Source organism: Stomoxys calcitrans, chromosome 5 (genome assembly GCF_963082655.1).
Source record: "Stomoxys calcitrans chromosome 5, idStoCalc2.1, whole genome shotgun sequence".
In the NCBI taxonomy this organism is placed as follows: Eukaryota; Metazoa; Arthropoda; class Insecta; order Diptera; family Muscidae; genus Stomoxys; species Stomoxys calcitrans.
Genome location: NC_081556.1, coordinates 102,151,488 through 102,165,911, shown reverse-complemented (window position 1 = coordinate 102,165,911; position 14,424 = coordinate 102,151,488). Strand labels below are relative to the sequence as shown.

Genomic DNA, 14,424 nt, shown 5'->3' with positions numbered 1-14,424 from the left:
ACTTAATTTTTTACAAGATTTCGCTGAAACTTGAAACAGTGAGTTGTCTTAAGCCTCCCTTCATCCGCCCTAAATATGGTTTAGATCGGACAATATTTCGATATAGCTGCCATATAGACCGATCTGTCGATTAAGGGTCTGGAATCCATAAAATCTGTGTTTATTACCCGATTTCGCTAAAATTTGAAACATTGAGTTGTCTTAAGCCTCCCGTCTTCCGACCCAAATATGGTTCAGATCGGACTATATTTAGATATAGCTGTTATATAGGCCGATCTGCCGATTAGGGGTCTGGCACCCATAAAAACTGTATTTATTACCCGACTTCCTTGAAATTTGAAACGGCGAGTTGTCTTAAGCCTCCCTTCATCGGACATAAATATGGTTTAGATCGGATAATATTTTGATATAGCTGTCATATAGAACGATCTGTCGATTAAGGGTCTGAAGCCCATAAACGTTTTATTTATTACCCAATTACGCTAAAATTTGAAAAAAGTGAGTTGTTTTAAGCCTTCTGTCAGCCGATCCAAATATGGTTCGAATCGGACTATATTTAGATATAGCTACCATATAGACCGATCTGTCGATTATTGGTCTGGAACCCATGAAAGCTTTATTTTTTACCCGATTTCGCTGATATTTGAAACAATGAGTTGTCTTTAGCCTCCCTTTACCGGACCCAAATGTGAGTCAGATCGGACTATATTTAGATATAATTGCTATAAAGACCGATCTGCCAATAAAAGTTCTGACGCCCATAACCTAATAACCTCGTTACCCTAATTTTCCGAAACGCCAGATCTCGGAGATGTGTGATGCGATTAAAGCGAAATTTTGTGTGCTCTCATATAGTACCCTAAAAAAAAAATTTGGTATCCAAATTTCGGATTGGGTACCGAGGGGGGCCGCCCCACCCTAAAATCTACCAAACATATATTTAGACCAATCACAATAATATGGGACTCAAATGAAAGGTATTTAGGATAAGAAACCGTATTTGATATCCAAATGTCGGACCAAGTGTTAGGGGGACCACCCCAACCCCCAAAACACCCTTAAATCGGACATATTTACCGACCATGGCAATATGGGACTCAAATGAAAGGTATTTAAAAGTCAAATACGAATCTTATATCCAAATGTGGGCCAACGTTTCTGGGGGTCCACCCCTTCCCCCAAACAACCCCCAAACAGGATTTATTTACTGACCATAGGAATATGGGGCTTAAATAGAAGTTATTTAAGCGTAGAATTCGAATGTGATATCTAAATATGGGACCAAGTGTTTGGGGGGCTGCCTCTCCCCAAAAACACCCCTCCAAGGGAACATATTTACGACCATAGCATTATGGGGCTCAAATGAAAGGTCTTTGGGAGTAAAGCACGAATCTGATATCAATATTCGGGAACAGTGTCTATGGGGCCACCCCACCCCCACAACACCACCCACATATGACGTATATGGTAACTAATGCAACATGAGACTTAAATAAGAGGGTTTTTAGAGTGGAACACGAATCCTATATGTATTTTAAGGCCATCTCACTGAGTGGCCGCCCATCCCCCAAAACACCCCCAAAACACCGCCCAAGCCGGTCATGTTGCCGACTATGGAAATATGGGGCTCAAATTAAAGGTATTTAGGAGTAGAAGTCCCACCACCATAACAAACCCCAAATAGGACGTATTTGCTCACCAAGACAAGTTAGGTCTTCAAGAAAGTGGAGTTCGATATTCATAGTTTTTAGGGTCCATACTCCAAACCGACCATATTTGAAGACTTTTGCAATAAGGAGTTTAAATGAGATTAGAAAACAAATTTGATATCCAATTTTGAGGGCAATTTGGGGTTCAAATAAATGATATATAGATATATGAGAATTGAGCACGTTGCTGATATATGGTTGCCCAAAAAGTAATTGCGGATTTTTCATATAGTCGGCGTTGACAAATTTTTTCACAGCTTGTGACTCTGTAATTCCACTCTTTCTTCTGTCACTTATCAGCTGTTACTTTTAGCTTGCTTTAGAAAAAAAGTGTAAAAAAAGTATATTTGATTAAAGTTCATTCTAAGTTTTATAAAAAATGCATTTACTTTCTTTTAAAAAATCCGCAATTACTTTTTGGGCAACCCAATATTTTCCGGGCTTAGTGTTTGGGGGACCACCCCAATCCCCAAAACGCCCCTAAATCAGGCATATTTACCGACCATGTCAATGTGGAGCTTAAATGAAAGGTATTGGAGGGGTAAAGCAAGAATTGATACCCACTCTCGGGACCAATTTTCTGGGGGTCTACTCCTTTCCCAAAATACCCCACAAACAGCTATTTTTTACTGACCATCGCAATATGGGCTCAAATAAAAGTATTTGGGAGTAGAATACGAATTTGATATCCAAATGTAGGACCATGTATGTAGAGCATCACCCCTTTCCCCAAAACACCCCCAAAGGGTAAACATTTTTCGACCATGCCAATATGTAACTCAAATGAAAGGTATTTGAGATTAGAAAGCAAATTTGATAACCAATTTTGGGGCCATATCTTTGGGGGACGCCTCATCCTGTAAACTCCCCTCAAAACCAATGACAATATGGGGTTCAAATAAATGGTATTCGAAAGATGAGCACGATGCTGATGCAGCACGATAATCAAAATTTATTCGTAAATCTTTATTCAGTAGGCCTGGTGGTGGCTAACCAAGATTCGTCCCTGCCCAGTTGAATGTTTTTATTTTTCTTCATTTTATTAGAGAGAAAAAAAATGCTTGGCTTTGTTGAAGCTCTTTGTTATGGTTTGTAACTTATGCTCCCTATCATGTGTTTGTTGTTATTGTTTTCCTATTTTTTTTATTCTTACTATTCCTTGGCATCCATTGAAATTTCATTGAATTGTTTTGTTTTTTATTCTCTCTTCAGTGCTCCCTCTCTTTGTAACGCAGCACACACACTTAGGGATTTTTACTCAAGCAAGGTGCAGAATGTGTGCATTGAATGTGGGTCAATAGGGAGGTTGTTCGGCCTTCACAACATGCGTGTGTGATACACGTTTATTATAAAACGTTCAAACGTTCAAGAAGCAGTGGCAACAACAACAAAAACTTGAGAAGGCGGCAAAAACAAAATATGTAACTTCTCAAACCTTGATGCACCACCCATACATGGACAAAAGAGACGGCGCCTTCGATACAACAACAACAGCAGCAGCAATAGCAGTGGCTGCGATGATATCTTTTCCACATCGCCGCTTCATGTGAAATTATTACAGTTCGACTGTTGTTCTCATTTCCTAATTAAACACTCTTGGAGGAGTGCAAATTGAAGGTGAGTTTTAATGGTACATACATACAAACATTCGCATTTATATACGAAATTTGCAGAGTCTCACACACACGAGTAGGCAGTGTTGTAAATTCATACATTAATATATTTATATAAATATTTAATATTTTCGTATATTGGATTTTACAAATTAATGTATTTTGTATGCTAGAGGACATTGGGACGTATCTGCATTCACAGCAAGTTGTAAAAAGTGAAAATGCGCCAAGTTCAATATTGTCAAAGTATGGGTGTTAAAACTTTTTATCCTATTATCGGTCTGTTTGTTTGTTCCGTATAGACTCAAAGACGTCTGAACCGATAAATTTTCGCAGATTGTGTAGCTTGGTCTGGAAGGAAACATAGGCTATATAATTTTTTGATATCGAGAGGGGGGCGGACCCTCCCCCTTACCCCAAAAGTACTACCCAAAAATAAAAGTGTAGCGATCGGGACAATATGGGATTCAAATGAAAAGTATTCAACAGTAAGTAGAATACGAATTGCATAATAAAAGTTGGGTCCAAGTACCTGGGGGGCCGCCCCAGCACCAAAACCCCTTAAAATAGGTTTATTTGACGATCATGACAATATGGGACTCAAATGAAAGGTATTCGGAAGTAGATTACCAATATGGTCAGAAAGAAGAAATATGCTTTATAATTTGTTGATATTGTTGATATCGAGGGGGGGGGGGGGGGCGGACCCTCCCCCTTACCCCAAAAGTACTACCCAAAAATAAAAGTAGAGCGATCGTGACAATATGGGATTCCTATGAAAGGTATTCAAAAGTAGAATACGAATTGCACAATAAAACTAGGGTCCAAGTACCTGGGGGGGCCGCCCCAGCCCCAAAACCCCTTAAAATAGCTTTATTTGACATTTATGACAATATGGGACTCAAATGAAAGGTATTCGGAAGTAGATTACCAATATGGTCAGAAAGAAGAAATATGCTCTATAAATTGTTGATATCGGAAGGGGGCGGACCCTCCCCGTTACCCCAAAAACACCAACCAAAAACAAAAGTGGACCGATATGGACAATATGGATATCAAATGAAAGGTATTGAAGAGTAGAATACGAATATGGTATAAAAATTTGGATCCAAGTACCCAGAAAGTCGCCCTAACTCCAAAATTTCTAAAAACAGACAAATTGGCCTTCCATATTAATATGAGGCTTAAATGAAAGGTATTCGGGAGTAGATAACGAATCTGGAAAAAAACCCCAAATGGGCATATGACCCATCACGACTATATGAGACTCGGTTTGTTTGTTTGTTCTGTAGAATCAAAACAAGGAAACATAGGTTATATAACTGTTAGATATCGGATGGTGGCTGACCCTCCCCCTTACACTAAAAACGACATCCAAAACAAAAGAGAACTGTGGGCACAATATGGATATTAAATGAGAGGTATTGGAGACAAAAAACCGAATATCGTATTAAATTTTAGATTCCAAGTATACAGCGGGACGCCCCAACTCAAAAACTCTTCTAAACAGATGTATTCGACGTTCCTATCAATATGGGACTCGAATGAAAAGTATCCGGCAGTAGATTACAAATATGGCATAAAAAATTCGGTCGAAGCAATGGGATGGGGTTGAGGCAACCTCCCATTATGAAGGGGCTCAAAAACTGAAATCAAAAAAAAAAAGGTCCCTCTGTCAGTGGGCCGCAAACAATAAGGCCCCAATTCGAGATAAAACAAATAAAATCGTGCTAAGTTCGGCTGAATCGAATATTGGGTACTCTCCACCATAGGTTCAGCAAAATATTTGCATTTATTATTACTAATTTGAACTATTTTACAACAATCAAATTGGGAATTGGTTGCGACTGCTATGGTCTCAAGTAGTCATATCGAAGAATCGGTATTCGGATTATACTTGGCATGGAAGCTGGAAGTCATAGCAGTAGTCTTTGTGTTTAACTTCAACCAAATCAGGTGATAATTGAAAAACGGCTCGGTAGATAAACAGGTATACCCCCACCAGTTTATCCACCGATTTGAATCATATTCGGCAATTATGTTAAAAGTCAGAACAAAAGTCCTTGTGCCAAAATTCAGCCAAATCAGATAAAAACTGAAGATTCTAGGGGCTCAATAAGTCAAATCCCGGAATCGATTTGTATGGGGCTATATTCGTTTTGAAGACCGATTCAGATCATAATCGGCACTGATATTGGAAGTCAAACCGGTAGTCCTTGTGCCAAATTTTAACCAAATCGGATGAAAACTGAGGTATTTAGGGACTCAAGAAGCCCAATCCGTGGATCGGTTTATATGGGACTATATCATTATATAGACCCATTTAGATCATACAGAACTTGGATATTGGAAGTCTTAGCAGAAGACTTTGTGCGAAATTTTAGCCAAATTGGATGAGATTTGAGGCTTCTAGGGACTCAAGAAGTCAAAACCGGTTTATATGGGGGATACACCAGTTTATTGACCGATTCGGAGCATACCGGCTACGATGCTAGAAGTCATAATAGAAGTTGCTGTGCCAAGTTTCGGCCAAGTCTAAGGAAAACTGAGGCTCAAGAAGTCAAATCCGTGGATCGGTTTGTATATGGTCTATATCAGTTTAAGGACCGTTGCGGATCATACTCTGCACAGATGTTGGTAATAAAAGCGGAAGACCTTGTGCCAAATTTCAGCCAAGTCGGATGTAAAGTCCGGATCCGAATCCGGGATCGGTTTATAGACCAATTCGGATCAACTAGGCATAGATATTAAAAGCCGAAATTGACGTCCTTTTGCCAAATTTTACTCACATTAGATGAGAATTGAGGCTTCTAGGGACTCAAGAACTCAAATCCGAGAATCGGCTTATATTGGCGAAATACCAGGTTATTGATCGATTCGGATCATTCTCGGCAATGATGTTAGAAGTCAAAGTAGAAGTTCTTGTGCCAAGATTCAGACAAATCGAATGAAATCTGTGGCATTAATGGGCTCAAAAACTCAAATACGGGGATCAGTTTGTATAGGGGCTATAGCAGTTTAAAGACCGATTCGGATTATACTCAGATGTTGGAAATCAAAACGGAAAACCTTTTGCTACATCGGATGAAAATTAAGGTTTCTAGGAGCTTAATAAGTCAAATTCGGATCCCAATCCGGATCCGATATCGTTTTATAGATCGATTCGGATCATACTCGACACTGCTATTGGAAGTGCGAACCCAAGTCGTTGTGCCAAATTTCAGCCAAATATTTACTATCGTGATTTCGACATAGGGACGGCCAGACGGACATGGCCTGATAGACGCAGAAAGTCAAGACGATCAAGAATAATATATTTTACAGGGTATCAGTTCAATATTTCGGTTTGTTAGAAACGGAGTGACCTGATTAGTATACCCCACATTTTATGGTAAAGTGCAAATTGCAAGTTTTGACCATGAACATTCCATTAAGGAACAGGGGCAAAATTATCAGCTATCCGTTTCAAGTTTGAGCTCAATGATAAGAGTATTCCTTTTTATATGCCGCTGTGTGACACCTCTTTGGAGAGAAGTTTTTACATGGCAAAATACCAGTTACCGGCATGGAGAGGGGAAAACCACCGCTGAAAAAAAATTAGTTTCCGATGTTCTTGCCAGGATTCAATCCAGGCGTTCAGTGACATAGGCCAACATGCCAGCATAGCGCCATAGCACCATAGCTCTGGTGGCCTCCAATGATGGTGGGTATAAAGAAGCCCCACATTTGGGGTGCTTTTTCATTATAAACAAATAAAAGCGTGCCAAGTTCGGCCGGGCCGAATCTTATATACCGCCCACCATGGCCGTTTTCGTCCATTGTAATACCTTAGGTACAGGAAAAGGAACATACTTTTAAGTTCTTGCCTTTCAACAATTCAGATCATTTTAAAAAGCCCAATAACTTGCGAATGTCCGTATCCGTTGACCACCTGTATAAATTGTCACCGAAGAATTGCGACCTTTGGGGGCTCAAAAAGTAAAATAGAGAGATCGATTTATATGGGAGCTATATCAGGCTATAGATCGATTCAGACCATAATAAACACGTATGTGGATGGTTTGAGAGGATGCGTCTCAAGAAGAGGCTCAAGAAGTCAAGATCCCAGATCGGTAGCTATATCAGGTTATGGACCGATTTGAACCATACTTAGCATAGTTGTTGGAAGTCATAACAAAACACGACGTGCAAAATTTCCTTCATATCGGATAAGAATTGCGCCCTCTAGAGGTTCAAAAAGTCAAGATCCCGAATCGAAGGTCAGACGGATGGACGGACGAATGGACGGACGGACAGATGGACAGACAGATAGACGGACGGACGGACAGATGGACGGACAGACGGACGGACGGACAGACAGACAGACGGACGGACATGGTCAGATCGACTTAAGATGACATGACGATCAAGAATATATATTCTTTATGGGGTCTCAGATGAATATTTCGAGGAGTTACAAACAGAGTGACGAAATTAGTATATCCCCATCCTATGATGGAGGGTATACAAATTCTTTGTAAGTCCAATAACTCATAAACCGTTGGAGATATATTATACATTTCAGCATGTTACGTTTGGGGTATCTTTTATATAAGAATCAAACCGATCGGCATCTAATGACTATTTGGCAAGCAATTCAAAATTTGACATGTACGAGTGGACAAACTTTCAAATCATGGATCAGCCTATGGACCTACTAAGGTCCCCAAATTTTGCATACTTATTGAAAAACACCTCAACATTGGTTTGTGTTTTGTATCCCTATCTCTCTCCGTTCAAAAGTTTCAGAATTATTTTTAAGATTTTTCATTTTGGCAATACTGTGTGTTAAGGGGAAATAAAAAACCTTGAATATCTTCCATATATTCTTTAACTCTGTTAACTTTTGTTTTATATTCTGTCAATTTCATCTGTTATGAGTTAATAGCATTCGTGGAGAAATATGAAAAAAAATATTTTTTTTTCAAGATGCCAAAAAGTTTATTTTAGTAAATAGGTCACAATGCAAGTATAAACTTTAACAATTTTAATTAAAATGGTTTTTGCCATGCGCCAATTGTACGAAATTATGTTGCCATCTCAACTATGCAACTTCGTGAGTCTATAAAAAACAAGTAAAAGCGTGCAGAGTTCGGCCGGGCCGAATCTTATATACCCTCCACCATGGATCGCATTTGTCGAGTTCTTTTCCCGGCATCTCATCTTAGGCAAAAAAGGATATAAGAAAAGATTTCCTCTGCTATTAGAGCGATATCAAGATATGGTCCGGCTTGGACCACAATTAAATTATATGTTGGAGACCTGTGTAAAATGTCAGCCAATTCGAATAAGAATTGCGCCCTTTGGGGCCAAAGGAGTAAAATAGCGAGATTGATTTATATGGGGGCTGTATCAGGCTATAGACCGTTTCATACCATAATAAACACATATGTTGATGTTCATGAGAGGATCCGTCGTACAAAATTTCATGCAAATCGGATAATAATTGCGACCTCTAGAGGCTCAAGAAGTCAAGACCCATGATCGGTTTATATGGCAGCTATATCAAGTTATGTACCGATTTGAACCATACACGGTACAGTTGTTGAATATCATAACAAAACGCGTCGTGCAAAATTTCATTCCAATCGGATAAGAATTGCGCACTCTAGAGGCTCAAGAAGTCAAGACCCAAGATCGGTTTGTATGGCAGCTATATCAGGTTATAGACCGATTTGAACCATACTCGGCAAAGTTGTTGGAAGTCATATCGAAACACGTCGTGCAAAATTTCATTCCAATCGGATAAGAATTGCGCACTGTAGAGGCTCAAGAAGTCAAGACCCAAGATCGGTTTATATGGCAGCTATATCAAAACATGCACCGATATAACCCATTTACAATAACAACCGACCTACACTAATTAAAAGTATTTGTGCAAAATTTCAAGCGGCTAGCTTTACTCCTTCGGAAGTTAGCGTGCTTTCGACAGACAGACGGGCGGACGGACGGACGGACAGACGGACAGACGGACGGACATGGCAAGATCGACATAAAATGTCGCGACGATCAAGAATATATATACTTTATGAGGGCTCAGACGAATATTTCGAGTAGTTACAAACAGAATGACGAAATTAGTATACCCTCCATCCTATGGTGGAAGGTATAAAAATTAACAAATGTTTCTATTGAGTGGATATTTTCTACAGGTGTGTTTTTTTATTCCATACACCACTGCTATGGTGCAGGGTATTATTAGTTAATGAAGGTCTTTGTAATACCCACAAAGAAGAGAGATAGGTTGAATAGAGGTTCCAGATTCTTATCCGCTCTTTGCCACTATGGACATGCACCTAAGCCAGTAATCGGCTTATTGTCCTCTGAACCTGTACATTATCGTTACTTTGCAATTTTTCTCCATCGCAGTCCATCAATCTACCGAGGCGTAAGTAAGTATTGGTCTAGTGTCGCTTCTGTAGAGCCAGAGGACTGCTTTCGGATCCCTACTTCAAGCCTATGGACATACACCTTAGCCAGTAATCGGCTTGTTGTCATCTGAACCTGCAGTATTATCGTTACGTTGATATTTTTCTCCATTCCCCATCAATCTACTTAGGCTTAAGTAAGTATTGTAGGTCACGCACCTGTAAAGTCAGTGGACTATTTTGAAATCCCTGTTCTAAGCCTATGGCCCATCTACATAGTGCCCAACATTTGTGTGCCTTAGTACGCTTCTGGATGTGACATTTTCTCTTCAATTTCCTATCCAAGATCGCAGTGTTTGACCTTGTCGGATATCAAGATTGGAGCGCCTATTTGTGGCGCCTTCCTCTTTCTCGTAAACATGCACTATTCTCTAGGTTTGCGTTCAGACCCCTAGGTCTGGCCCAGTCGTATGCCAACTCCTTCAACCCTTTCGGGGCTTCGGCATAGGTGATTCTGTCCAGATCCTACCGATTAGAACTATTATTACATTGTCTGCTTAAGAGAAGAGATCAAAACCCTCCTTAGTCGGGATTCCTAGTAGACTTTTTATATTCTCACCCATAGCTTTACATGCACTCCTCTGGCTTGCCCTGTGTCATTTTTGTTCCCTATAGTTATGTCATGAGACCCATAATTTATCCACCTATTACTTAACAAGTGGCGTATTCCGGATTTGGCACGTCATCGATGACCCACACGTTTGATTGTTGGTTTTTTACGGGCTAATTCGGATAGATCCATGATTCGTGATTCCCTGTGACGTTTTTTGATGAACCGCGATCATATCTTTTCAAGATTCTTTGCACCAAACGTGCAAATCGAACTAGGTGGTAAGGTGTGCTTACAAGTAGTAGGACTGGTCATATCGAAAGGATTACGCGATAAATATCTTCTCAGGTAGCCAGGAAGTCGATCTTTGTACAGTTCAAAATTGACCTATTCTGGGAGCCCGATCATAGAGACATCCCAGGGAATGTAGAGCAGACGAGTTTGCGAGACCAGAAATTACTTAACACATTCTATAGGAGCTGCAATCTACTCTTGCACCATGTAGGCTAAGTTTCCAGGATCAGGACCGAAAGGTAACGAATGACAGATGCTCGTAAGGCGGTTTCATGAACACTCCAAACAGGAGAACAGACGTCTCAGTCATTGTGTCCTTCTGATCGGTAAACATGCTGACAGACTGAAAATTGCAACTTACGACTTCTGCAGAAGCTGTGAGGACATCGAGGAATTAGAGACTATAGAACGTCTGCTGTGTGTGTAGGTCCCACAATGGCAATCAGAAGGAGTTCCGCTTTAGGTTCTCATTTCTTTAGGAACTTGTTAAGCGGATATGAACATTTGCTTTTTTAAGCGATCTTAATGTTTCAAGGATAGGAACTATGAGGCATCTTCTTTCTCCTTATCCTGTGGTATCACAATGGTCGAAAACGTCTATGTGTGTCTGAAAGCAGATTATCACATTAACCCAACTTTACCAAGGAGTAGAATAGGGAGCAACTGTAAGCATACACTCACTTAAACATTCACTCGCCAAGTGCCAAGCATTGGTGCTTTGCGTCTGCGCATGCATAGCGTGTTGAACATCTCATCGCGTTACTCGTCGAACCAAGCCCATCTTATACACGTATCTGGGGAAACTCCCCGGAAAAATATCTGCAAGTTCGCATTGGCTTTCATCCTCCCCAGGTATTCGATTGTCTCCTCCTCATCCTCATCATGACATCGTTCATAGTAGTCGTTGTTCGGGAACCCTATTCGGGCCGTCACATGGCCTTTCACACAATGCTCGGTTATGACTCCTGTAATCATTCTCAGTGACCCCTTATCAACGCTCAGCAACTGCCTTTTTCTCTTGCGGTCAACAGATAGCTAAAGTGTACTGGCAATCCGTCATCAATCCACAGACTTCTATCTGCCTGCGCTATGTTCAGTAGTCTACCTGACGTCCGTTCCAGGCGTGCTTATCCGCCCTTTCCCTCCATATGGTCTATCACACATTGCCCGGTTATGAGTCCTGTATTCGTACTCAGTGACCTCTCATCATGGACCGACAGCTCCCTCGTCCTCTTCCGATCAACAGCTGGCCAAAGTATCCTGGCAATTCGACATCAATCCACAGACTCCCACTCTGCCTGCGCCTCCGCACTGGCCATCTCCTCTCCTTTGTTCAGTAGTTCAACAAAAGGCCCATGTGCAAGACCGGACTCAGGTCTGCCTGTCGTGGGGGATTCCATCCAGGCTTGCTCGTCCGCCCTTTCCTTCCAAATGATCTATCACACATTGTCCGATTATGACTCCTGTAATCGCACTCAGTGACCCCTTATCAAGGGCAAGCATCTCCCTCGTCCTCTTTCGGTGAACAACTGGCCAAAGTGTCCTGTCAATCCGACATCCATCCACAGAATCCCACTCTGCCTGCGCCTCCGCATTGGCCACTGGTCAACAGCTGGCCAAAGTGTCCTGGCAATTCGACATCCACCTACAGAATTCCACTCTACCTGCGCCTCCGCACCGGCTATCTCTTCTACTATGTTCAGTTGTTGAACAAAAGGATCGTGTGCAAGACCGGCTTCAGGTCTGCCGGTCGTGGAGGATCCCATCGGGGCATGCTCGTCCGCCCTTTCCCTCCATATGGTCTATCACTCCTATAATCTTACTCAGTGACCCCTCATCATGGACCGACAGCTCTCTCGTCCTCTCCAGTCAACAGCTGGTCAAAGTGTCCTGACAATCCGACATCCATCCACAGAATCCTACTCTGCCTCCACCCCCGCATTGGCCCTTTCCTCTACTATGTTCTGTGGTTCAACAAAAGGCACGTGTACAAGGCCAGCCTCAGGCCTGCCTGTGGTGGAGGGTTCCATCCTGGCATGCTCGTCCGCCCTTTCATTCCCTAGAAAATCGATGTGTCCCAAGCCAACTCAACGTCATGAGTCAGGAGTCAATCAAGGGCTCCAAATACTCCACCACGCACTTTCACTTCATCGTAGTTTGATTCAAGGTCTTGAGCGCGGGCCATACTGTCCACATATATCCTCAGTTCATCCTCCGCATCTTCTTTGCAACCAACGTAATGCCTATGCCTGAAAGACCGTGCTCTCGTCCGGCAGTCTAAACGACATACCGATGTCGAGTGTCTCCGAATTAACCCCCAGTCTTGTCCTTAACTCCATCCTGGAGCCGTTAGTGTGGACCGAGGTCTCATCCAACTCAAACACAGCATCCACCTCCCACTCCTCCCTTGTGGGAAAGTGAATGTGGAATTACCTCTCCGAATTGGTCCCGGCGACAGGTAGTCCGAGATCTCCTCAGTCTACATCCTGCTTGCATGGCTTTCAGAATAAGGGCATTGGACATGTCCGCCTTCTCTCAGCATGCCAAGTTCCTTCGGCCTTAGCGCTACCTTTATGACACAACCCCGAATATATATCTCAACAGGGTGTAAATTCGGTATTGCATCCAGATCCATCCGCGATGGGGATTTTAAGCCCCCGTGATCCCGACGCAGACCAGTCTTTGTACCTTTCGAAGTTCCTTGGTCCGTGTTCCCTTTTCCTAGATTTGGAATTTCAACAAAATCGAATGGGCATTGCGCCCTCTAGAGGCTCAAAAAGTCAAGATCCCAGATCGGTTTGTATGTCAGCTATATCAGGTTATGGACCGATTTAGCAGAGTTATTGGAAGTCATAACAAAACACCTTGTGCTAAATTTTAGCAAAATCGGATAGGAATTGTGCCCTCTAGAGGCTCAAGAAGTCAAGACCCTAGATCGGCTTATATGACAGCTATATCACGTTATAGACCGATTTGAACCATACTTAGCATAGTCATTGGAAATGATAACAAAACACCTCATTCTAAATTTCAGCCAAATCGGTTGAGAATTGCGCCCTCTAGTGGCTCAAAAAGTCAAGATCCAAGATCGGTTTATATGGCAGCTATATCAAAACATGGACCCATATGGCCCATTTACAAACCCAAACAACCTACTCTAATATTCGTTCAAAATTTCAAGCGGCTAGCTTTTCTCCTTCGGAAGTTAGCGTGCTTTGGACAGACAGACGGACGGACGGACGGATGGATGGACAGACGGACGGACATGGATAAATGGACTTAAAATGTCATGACGATCACGAATATATATACTTTATGGGGTCTCACATGAATATTTCGGGGAGTTACAAACAGAATGACGAAATTAGTAAACCCCCATCCTATGGTGGAGGGTATTAAAATTATTCAACGGTGGTTGTTCCTTCAAAACTTCTCTCCAAAAAAGTGCCGCGCTTCAGCGTGCCGTTCGGATTCGGCTATAAAAAGGAGGCGCCTTATCATTGAGCTTGAACTTGAATCGGACAGCACTTACTCATATGTGAAAAATTCGGCCCTGTTCCTTAATGGAATGTAAAAATGGAAAAAATGCAAATTTTGCCCATGAACATTCCTCTAAGAATCAGGGGCAAACTTCTCACGTGTCATTGAGTGCAGTCCGATTCAAGTTTAAGCTTAATGATAAGGGGCCTCCTTTTTATAGCCGAGTCCGAACGGCGTGCCGCAGTGCGGCACCTTTTTGGAGAGAAGTTTTACATGGCATAGTACCTCACAAATGTTGCCAGCATTAGGAG

At 41.8% G+C, this 14,424-nt stretch overlaps 1 protein-coding gene across 3 annotated transcripts in view; it reads left to right on the top strand.

Moving 5' to 3' along the window:
* Nucleotides 1-14,424, top strand: part of LOC106094124 (uncharacterized) — a 322,459-nt gene that overhangs the window by 13,428 nt on the left and 294,607 nt on the right. For all 3 annotated transcript variants that reach the window (XR_009398455.1, XM_059369584.1, XM_059369583.1), the window contains exon 2: nt 2,922-3,326. The gene's annotated coding sequence lies outside the window, so the exon portion shown is untranslated. The remainder of the gene's footprint in view (nt 1-2,921; nt 3,327-14,424) is intronic.